Here is a 10,183-nt window from a genome sequence, read left to right as displayed (position 1 = left end):
CTATAAACCTGACTATAAAATTAAATTTGATCGAACTTATTGTCATAATATGGTAATGAAAACAAAATGTAAGATATAATTATTGGTTAATGAAAGTTAATAATTTTTGGCCTAAAATAGCCTTGTGGGTGAAAGTTAAAACGTTGAAGTGATACAACAGTTGTTTAGACAAGAATCTACAGGTCGAGCAAGTCTCGTAAATTTCACGATTGCGAGCCACGCTTCACGCAACCGTGTTTGCGTACTTGTGTTTCGAGTTGCGTGGTCGTGCGGAGTTATATTTACCAAATTTAAATATAATCGTTTCTACTGATTCATTCTCAATATGGCTAGTGGGTGTAAAAGATAAATATTATTCTATCTGTTCTTCATGAGTTTTAGATAATTTTAGTTGTATTTCTTTGTAATTTTGTGTTGTACAAAGATTAATTTAACATTTTCTCTGGAAGTATTAATTTAGAAAGATAATATGCTTTATTGGTGTTGTGTTTTGAAGTGTGAAATGCAAAGTAATTGTGATAAAGTCAAGATAAGTTCACTTTTAAACTGAACTAAATAAGGTATCTGAGAGACAACAATGGTTAAATGCAATAAAATGTACAGGTTTTACTAGCGAAATGAAAATTCTCCTGTCTGCTGTAATCATTTTATATCTGGTAAGTTACAATTACAACAGTAACGATTTTTGAAGATGTTAACATTTTAATCTTATAGGAAAATAGGAAAACCAGCCGACTTAATCGATAATAACAATCTCCAGATTGGGTTCCTTCAATAAATATGGGCTATAAACACAATGAAATAAGTTCCCCAAAATCTAAAATGGAGTGGTATCAAAGGAGAATTAAGGAAAAAATATTCATATTGAAATTATTTATAAGGCACTGGACTGTCTTAAATTCTACAATAATACTAGGTGGGTAAATGATTTTAGACATTTTTCATTAAGAGTAGATTAAGATTAAGTAGATTTTCATTCAGTAGATTTAAGACTTGTTTACACGGGTAGAGTAATGATGCAAGTACTTGATAGAGTAGAGTAACTCTACCTGTAAAAATGCTCAGCACAGTAGAATAGCTGGTAGAGTGTATAGTTGGAGTTAAAGTAGAGTGACTAGCAACCTATGGCAAAGTAACTACTCTATGACCACCACTACTGCCAAAATGTCTACTTGGCTGCACACTCTACCTATGGAACACGCTCAATTATGGCAGAATAGAGCAGGTAGGAGATTACATGGGGGCGCTGTCATTCTGGCTGGAATTGTGTTTTGTGTAAATAGTGAAAATGAAGTTCACCGAAGATGAAACTTTAAAACATGTAGAGCTATAATACGGCGAATACCAGTGTTTATGGAATTTAGGTAGTGTATACTACAGGAATAAAAGTTTGCAGCAAGCTGCGGAGGATGAAATCGTCGAAAGAATGGCAAAGGGGGCTTTGGAGTAAACGAGCTTAAGCAAAAAATTAAGAATTTAAGGTGCACTTATAATCAAGAGTGTTTAAAAATACAAAAATCGGTTTCACTATACTAGCATCAGTACTATACTTGTACTCTCCTCATGTGAATGGTATCAAGCCATTTTTGGTAGAGTACTACCGCTACTCTACTCTCCTCAAAACTCTACCCATGTAAACAAGTCTTTAGAAACAGTGGAAAATGAGGTAGCTAGTAGAGTAAAATATACTGGTTTAGCAAATTACAATGTTTTAAGTTAATACAGTAGCGATCAACAGGTAGCCAAAACGTGTTCCAAGATTGCCACTGTAATTTTGAATATTTTTTCGAGGTATTTGGCACACGTATTCGTAAAATAATAAAGAATGGCGGTACAGAGCCCAATTTGAAAAATATATTAATATGTGGAAATTACTCTGTAATTATACAATATTTAAAAAACGAGCCTGTACTGCCACTAAGAAGAACAAAAAAATACACTTTCTTCAAATAAACTTTTTTATCCGATGCCTAGATTTTGTGTAATTTTGGAACTACTAATGAAATAAAAAATTTTAGTAGTTCCAAAATAACACAAAATCGGATAAAAAAGTTGTATTTGAAGAAAGTGTATTTTTTTGTTCTTCTTAATGGCGGTACAAGCTCGTTTTTTTTATATTGTATTTATTACAGAGTAATTTCCACATATTAATATATTTTTCAAATTGGGCTTTGTACCGCCATTCTTTATTATATTAAGATTATGTGTGCCAAATATCTCGAAAAAATATTCAAAATTGCAGCCGCAATCTTGGAACACATTTTCGCTACCTGTTTATCGATACTGTTTCCTCTTAAGATAGTTTTAATAGTTATTTATGATATAAGTAATAAAAGTACAATTTTAAGACGCGCATGTGAAAGTTAACTTGAAAAAACAATTTTATTAATGTTTTGACTTCCACATCAGATGTCATTGTCAAAATACAAAATATTCATTATTATTAGGTTTATTCTAGCAAACAGTCAAACTAGTCAAAAACCGTCAGCAAACAGTTGGTCAGTAAAAGAACATAATACAGTCACCAGTGCGATCCCCTCTACTCGCGCTGGTCCACAATTCGCTGATGGTTTCAAACTGTTTGAAACTGATGCTAGAACAAACCTATTATTATTATGCATATCATTATCTGTAAATAATATTTCTTCTGATTGTTAATTGTAAAGGATAGAAAAATTACCATTTATTTTATTTTTTTTTTAGAATCAGCTGAGAGAAGTGGTCTACAAAAAAACAGGAAGGAAACGGAATATGTGGCTACGAAAGGCAAAAGAAAGGTTTACAAAGTAAATGTGACACATTTTTTTGAAATATTTAGGAATATCAGTAAATTGCATTAAAAAAATGTATGAAAAGATTTTGTTCAATAAAAATGTTTATATTTATCAAGGATGTATTATTTGGTATGGCCACATATCGTCAGTGATGTAATAATACATCCTATCTCTTTTTTTTCATGAGTTTTGTAAGAGAGACTAAAAACTTGTCTTAGGGTCACCTCCTGTTTTCATATGATATTTTTTGACTTGTTTTGTAGTAAATTAAACTATCTATGAACTACAAAACAAGTCAAAACTTACATATGAACACAGGAGGTGACCTTAAAACATGTTTTTCCATCTCTCATACAAAACTCATGAAAAAACAGATAGGAGGTATTGTCACATCAGCAAGGATGTACAGTGATGAGTGCCCTAATAACCGGCAAAATATGGGCAACATATTTAGTTGTGAGATAAAAAGAAATGAAACTAGTCGAGCTGGGAAATTTAGCGAAATTAACCTTTAAATTTACGTTATATTGATCCCACCTTTACACATATCGGAGGAGTATGTCAACTAAAACTGTCACTGTGACAGTGGTAGTTTCCAAACTTGTCTGATACATCTGAAGGTGGTACACAATCAATACAATCTAAATGTATAAGTTAATATCGCTAAATTTCCCAGCTCGACTAGTTTCATGTCTTTTTATCTCACTACTTAATACATCTTTTGTGCTATTTTGCCGGTTATTAGAGCGCTTTTCACTGTATTTCTGGTATATCCAGGGAATGTCTACAAAATATATTTTGAATGTCCAGAGGACATTCATGGAATGTTCCAATAAGACATTCAGGTAATGTTTAAAATGCTGACACAGGATTTTCCTGGGATGTTCAGGGAACATGTTTTCGGGGATATTCCAGGAATTTTTCAATGTCTGTGTACCTTCTATGGACCTATATGGAATATTTTGGTGTTATTACCGCCGCACTCCACTTGCGATTTGTAATCAGGAAGATTGAACACATTGTTTCAAATACAAGTCAATCCATTTGTGACTAAATAATCATGGATTGACTTCTATTTGAAAGAATGTGTTCAATCTTCACAATTACAAATCGCAAGTGGAGTCCGGCGCTTAGGGCTACTTCCTCTTTGGTATTATGTATTATACTACAGAAATCAGGAACTTTCCTTCTAAATATATGTATGCATCTTGGCCATCAAACATATTCTTCGAAACATTTTTTTAAGGGGTTACATAGGTCTTGTCGTGGGTAAAAAAAGTGACTTTTTAAAAAAATTATATCTCGAAAACTAAAATTTATTTTTATTTATAATTGGAACATGTAAAAGTATATTACTTAAGGTAGTCTCAAAAAAAGTTTCAGCCAAAAATATTCATTTTTGTAGAGTTTAAGTTTTTTTTGCGTTGGCAGCATAACTAAGTCCAGTCTCATCTGAAATCAAAAAGTTTCTTGTAGTTTATACCTCTGGCTAGAATATTAACGAAGGAATTAAAAAAAAATAAATTTAAAGATTTTACATAAGTTTAAAAACATTTTTGACCCCAATTTTTCTCATTTTTAAAGTAGTTTTTTTTATAAAACAAAAATGACCTCATCTAATAAAAAATCCTTTGTTCATTCACTAGCCAGAGGTATAAACTACAAGAAACTTTGATTTCAGATGAGACTGGACTTGTTATACTGCTCACCCCAAAAAAGGGCTGTTGTCGAAAAATTGCAGTCAACTCTACAAAAATGAATATTTTTGGCTGAAATTTTTTTGAGAGTACTATACTTTTACATGTTTCAATTATAAATAAAAATAATTTTTAGTTTCCAAGATATAATTTTTTTAAAAAGTCACTTTTTTTACCTGCAAGACAACAACTTGTTGATTTCAAATTGTAACAGTTGTTTTGCAAAGTATGCTGCCCTCTTGTATTTTCTGTGTTATCTTCATCATACAATTACTTCATCTAAAAATTTTCTGCGAAAAAAAATAAAACAAAAGTTTAACCACCTTCACACCACAGAATCAAGTTACACAAATTTTCAAACACCTCACCTGACACAGCGTCTCAAGTACGATTGCGCGAATTGGTAAATATAACTCCGCACGACCACGCAACTCGAAACACAAGTACGCAAACACGGTTGCGTGAAGCGTGGCTCGCAATCGTGAAATTTACGAGACTTGCTCGACCTGTAGATTCTTGTGTTGTTTAGTGTGTATAGAAATATAAATTTGTTAACTGTAATGTTGGTTGTATAAGTCTAGTAAGATATTGATTCTGTATGAAATTAACTATTTAAAAAAATTGGTGAGAATTGAGGTAACTGATATAAGATTGTTAAGTGAAAAATATAAATAATTGACTGAATGTGAAAATGTGTTAGTTATAGTCAAAAATATAGGAAATATAACATTATGCATAGAAAAGAAAATGGAATTATTTGATTGTTAAATTAAAACGAAGTTGATAAAATGTGTAAATGAACAAAAGATTCAAAAGAAGTGCGTCAACCGGATGCACAAGACACAAACTGTATTTGGAAAATAATTAAAAGTTAAAAATAGTAAAATAAGAATAAAGTTGTAAAGTTAGAGATTAGAGTGGCTAGAAAGTTAAATGCAACATATTAAAATTTTGAATTTTTAAGAAAAAATTTTTAAAAATGAAAAATAAAAAGAAAAAGAAAAATAAAATAAAAAGGAAAAAGGACCTGTATGAAAAAAAAGAATTAAATGAATAGCGTAGTAAAACATTTTGGAAAAGACCAACGAACGAAGTAAAGACCCAAGCGGCGAATAGACAAATAGATAAGGTCAATGATTTATGAAGGGAAAAGTAGGGTGAGAAAATGGCAAAGGGTGAATTAGTTGTGTTGGTGTTACTGGGGGTTGTAGAGTAAATGATTAGTATGAAAGGAGATTTTGAAAATAGAAGGAAGTGAAGTATGAAAAAGAATGAAAAAGGAGGTTAAGTTAAAGGTTTTATGGGTGAGGTCAGGAAAGTTGCTAAGTGTGAAGGATAAATTGAAAAAACAAGTAATTTAGGAAAAAAGTTGACGGTGAATGGGAGTAAAATTGCGATTAAGGGAGGTTTGTCTATTCACACAATTGGGACTGGACCTCAAGTCTCGGATAATCTCCAAATCCTCATACAAGTCCAATCGGAGTGTGTTTTTCTGCTGTATATTGTGCACCAACTGGACACCCTCAGGAATCTTAAGTTCATGTCTATTGACTTTAAGGTGATGTGAGAAAGAGGAAGTAGTATCTCTCTTACTATGTTCTAGGGATCTGGTGGCAAGAGATCTACAAGTTCTACCGATGTAGGTAGCATCACAATCTGAGCAAGAGAGTTTATATACACCACTACGGTTCATGTAGTTGATTGGATCCTTAGTATTGGTCAAACTCTTGTTAAGGGTGTTATTAATTTTAAAAGAAATTTTTATATTATCACAGGAGTTGGTAATAATGTATTTAACTCTTTCAGATAGATTAGGGTTATGGAAAGGCAATGAAGCATAAATCGGAGTTGTTGTAGATGAAGTAGAAGAAAAAGCTGACTGTTGAAGTAATCTGAGCTCTCTTTTATGTTTGAGTTTATTGATGATATCAGGGTCATAACCATTGTTTATAGCAATCTGTTTAATGATGTTTAATTCTTTGTTAAATTCTGTAGATGAAAGAGGAATAGAATTTAATCTGTGGATAAAACTACGGAATGAAGAAAGTTTGTGGGAAAGAGGATGATTAGATGATGAATGAATTACCTGATCTGTTTAAGTGGGTTTACGGTAGATCCCAAAGTTGAAATGGTCATCTAGTCTGGTGATAGAAAGGTCTAAGAAATTAATGGAGGTAGAAGTTTCTAGTTCCATAGTAAAAGTGATTTTTGGATGAATTTGATTTATTTTATGAAGTAAATTCTGTGCTGAGTTGGAATCGCCTGAGATAAGAAATAAACAATCATCTACATAACGGAACCAGTGTAAAATCTCAGTATTTTTTATGATATAGTTGGATTCTAAATGATCCATAAAAACATCAGCTAGGAACGGGGATAAGCAACTACCCATTGCTAGACCATCAGGTTGTTGGTAAAAGTTGTTATGAAGTTGTCTATCTCAAGATTACTTTGTTTTCAATAACAACTTTTACCAACAACCTGATGGTCTAGCAATGGGTAGTTGCTTATCCCCGTTCCTAGCTGATGTTTTTATGGATCATTTAAAATCCAACTATATCATAAAAAATACTGAGATTTTACACTGGTTCCGTTATGTAGATGATTGTTTATTTCTTATCTCAGGCGATTCCAACTCAGCACAGAATTTACTTCATAAAATAAATCAAATTCATCCAAAAATCACTTTTACTATGGAACTAGAAACTTCTAACTCCATTAATTTCTTAGACCTTTCTATCACCAGACTAGATGACCATTTCAACTTTGGGATCTACCGTAAACCCACTCAAACAGATCAGGTAATTCATTCATCATCTAATCATCCTCTTTCCCACAAACTTTCTTCATTCCGTAGTTTTATCCACAGATTAAATTCTATTCCTCTTTCATCTACAGAATTTAACAAAGAATTAAACATCATTAAACAGATTGCTATAAACAATGGTTATCACCCTGATATCATCAATAAACTCCAACATAAAAGAGAGCTCAGATTACTTCAACAGTCAGCTTTTTCTTCTACTTCATCTACAACAACTCCGATTTATGCTTCATTGCCTTTCCATAACCCTAATCTATCTGAAAGAGTTAAATACATTATTACCAACTCCTGTGATAATATAAAAATTTCTTTTAAAGTTAATAACACCCTTAACAAGAGTTTGACCAATACTGAGGATCCAATGAACTACATGAACCGTAGTGGTGTATATAAACTCTCTTGCTCAGATTGTGATGCTACCTACATCGGTAGAACTTGTAGATCTCTTGCCACCAAATCCCTAGAACATAGTAAGAGAGATACTACTTCCTCTTTCTCACATCACCTTAAAGTCAATAGACATGAACTTAAGATTCCTGAGGGTGTCCAGTTGGTGCACAATATACAGCAGAAAGACACACTCCGATTGGACTTGTATGAGGATTTGGAGATTATCCGAGATTTGAGGTCCAGTCCCAATTGTGTGAATAGACAAACCTCCCTTAATCGCAATTTTACTCCCATTCACCGTTAACTTTTTTCCTAAATTACTTGTTTTTTCAATTTATCCTTCACACTTAGCAACTTTCCTGACCTCACCCATAAAACCTTTAACTTAACCTTCTTTTTCATACTTCACTTCCTTCTATTTCCAAAATCTCCTTTCATACTAATCATTTACTCTACAACCCCCAGTAACACCAACACAACTAATTCACCCTTTGCCATTTTCTCACCCTACTTTTCCCTTCATAAATCATTGACCTTATCTATTTGTCTATTCGCCGCTTGGGTCTTTACTTCGTTCGTTGGTCTTTTCCAAAATGTTTTACTACGCTATTCATTTAATTCTTCTTTTTCATACAGGTCATTTTTCCTTTTTATTTTATTTTTCTTTTTCTTTTTATTTTTCATTTTTAAAAATTTTTTCTTAAAAATTCAAAATTTTAATATGTTGCATTTAACTTTCTAGCCACTCTAATCTCTAACTTTACAACTTTATTCTTATTTTACTATTTTTAACTTTTAATTATTTTCCAAATACAGTTTGTGTCTTGTGCATCCGGTTGACGCACTTCTTTTGAATCTTTTGTTCATTTACACATTTTATCAACTTCGTTTTAATTTAACAATCAAATAATTCCATTTTCTTTTCTATGCATAATGTTATATTTCCTATATTTTTGACTATAACTAACACATTTTCACATTCAGTCAATTATTTATATTTTTCACTTAACAATCTTATATCAGTTACCTCAATTCTCACCAATTTTTTTAAATAGTTAATTTCATACAAAATCAATATCTTACTAGACTTATACAACCAACATTACAGTTAACAAATTTATATTTCTATACACACTAAACAACTGTTGTATCACTTCAACGTTTTAACTTTCACCCACAAGGCTATTTTAGACCAAAAATTATTAACTTTCATTAACCAATAATTCTATCTTACATTTTGTTTTCATTACCATATTATGACAATAAGTTCGATCAAATTTAATTTTATAGTCAGGTTTATAGTAATGGTTGTAATATTTTTATAAAAATAGTAAATTTAAATTCTAATATTAAAAATTAAAATTCCAACACAGTCTTAAACTTAAATTTCCGTAACCACATTGGATCTTGACCTTGGTTAATACCTTAAAAATTCCCTTTCCTGGATGTCAATGTTACTGACATTTGAAGTATTTCAACTTCCTTCTTAATCATTGACAGACTTAGGGCCGGTTGTTCGAACGCTAATCAACAATGATCACTATCAAACATTTAATTACTGTCACCAAAACTGTCAATGTCAACTTTTATTGGGTTGCTGAAAACATAATTGATTAAAATTATGAGATTAGTTAATCAATTAACATAACAATTATTAACATAATTGATTAAGTAATTTCATATTATGTTTTCAGCAACCCAAACTGTTGAAACTTTATTATATAGGGTGTCCCAAAAGTAGGGGAACGGTCGAATATTTCGCGAACTAAACATCGGATCGAAAAACTGAAAAATACGTGTTCAATCATTTTCAAAAATCTATCCAATGACACCAAACACCAACCCCCACTACACCCCCTGGAGGTGGGGTGGGGGGTAACTTTAAAATCTCAAATGGAAACCCCTAGTTTTTCTTGCAGATTTGGATTCGTTACGTAAAAGTAAGCAACTTTTATTCAAGACATTTTTTCGAACTGTGGATAGATGGCGCTATAATTGGGAAAAACCATTTATCCTGATACCATAGGTAAATTATAGAAACGGTCTAATATCTCGAGAAATACACTTCCAAATGAGAAACCAAAAAACAGGTTTTTAATATTTTTGGAAAACCTATCGACAAACACCAAAAATGACCCTCCAACCCACCCCCTGGAGACGGGGTGGGGGGTAAATTTAAAATCTTAAATAGCAACCCCCACTTTTTATTGCAGATTCGAATTCGTCATGAAAAATTAAGCTACATTTATTCGAAACATTTTTTAAAATTGCTGATAGATGGCGCTAATAAATCGTATTTTTCCAATTAAAGCGCCATCTATCAACAACTCTAAAAAATGTTTCGAATAAATGTTTCTTAATTTTTCATGACGAATCCGAATCTGTAATAAAAAGTGGGGGTGAAAAGTGAAAAGTGGTGAATCTTTAAGATTTTAAAGTTACCCCCACCCCACCTCCAGGGGGTGGGTTGGAGTGTCATGTTTAGTGTTATTCGATAG

The 10,183-nt window shown here is 32.0% G+C and overlaps 1 long non-coding RNA gene across 1 annotated transcript; it reads left to right on the top strand.

Moving 5' to 3' along the window:
* Positions 1-322: 322 nt before the first annotated feature.
* LOC114338214 (uncharacterized) lies at positions 323-3,321 on the top strand. The gene is made up of 3 exons (XR_007701187.1): positions 323-656; positions 715-916; positions 2,704-3,321. It is a non-coding gene; the product is annotated as an uncharacterized LOC114338214 (long non-coding RNA).
* The last annotated feature ends 6,862 nt before the right edge of the window (positions 3,322-10,183 follow it).

The sequence above is a fragment of the Diabrotica virgifera genome, chromosome 10 (assembly GCF_917563875.1).
Source record: "Diabrotica virgifera virgifera chromosome 10, PGI_DIABVI_V3a".
Classification (NCBI taxonomy): domain Eukaryota; kingdom Metazoa; phylum Arthropoda; class Insecta; order Coleoptera; family Chrysomelidae; genus Diabrotica; species Diabrotica virgifera.
Note: the sequence above shows the minus strand (reverse complement) of the source record. Positions and strands in the feature narration are given on the sequence as shown.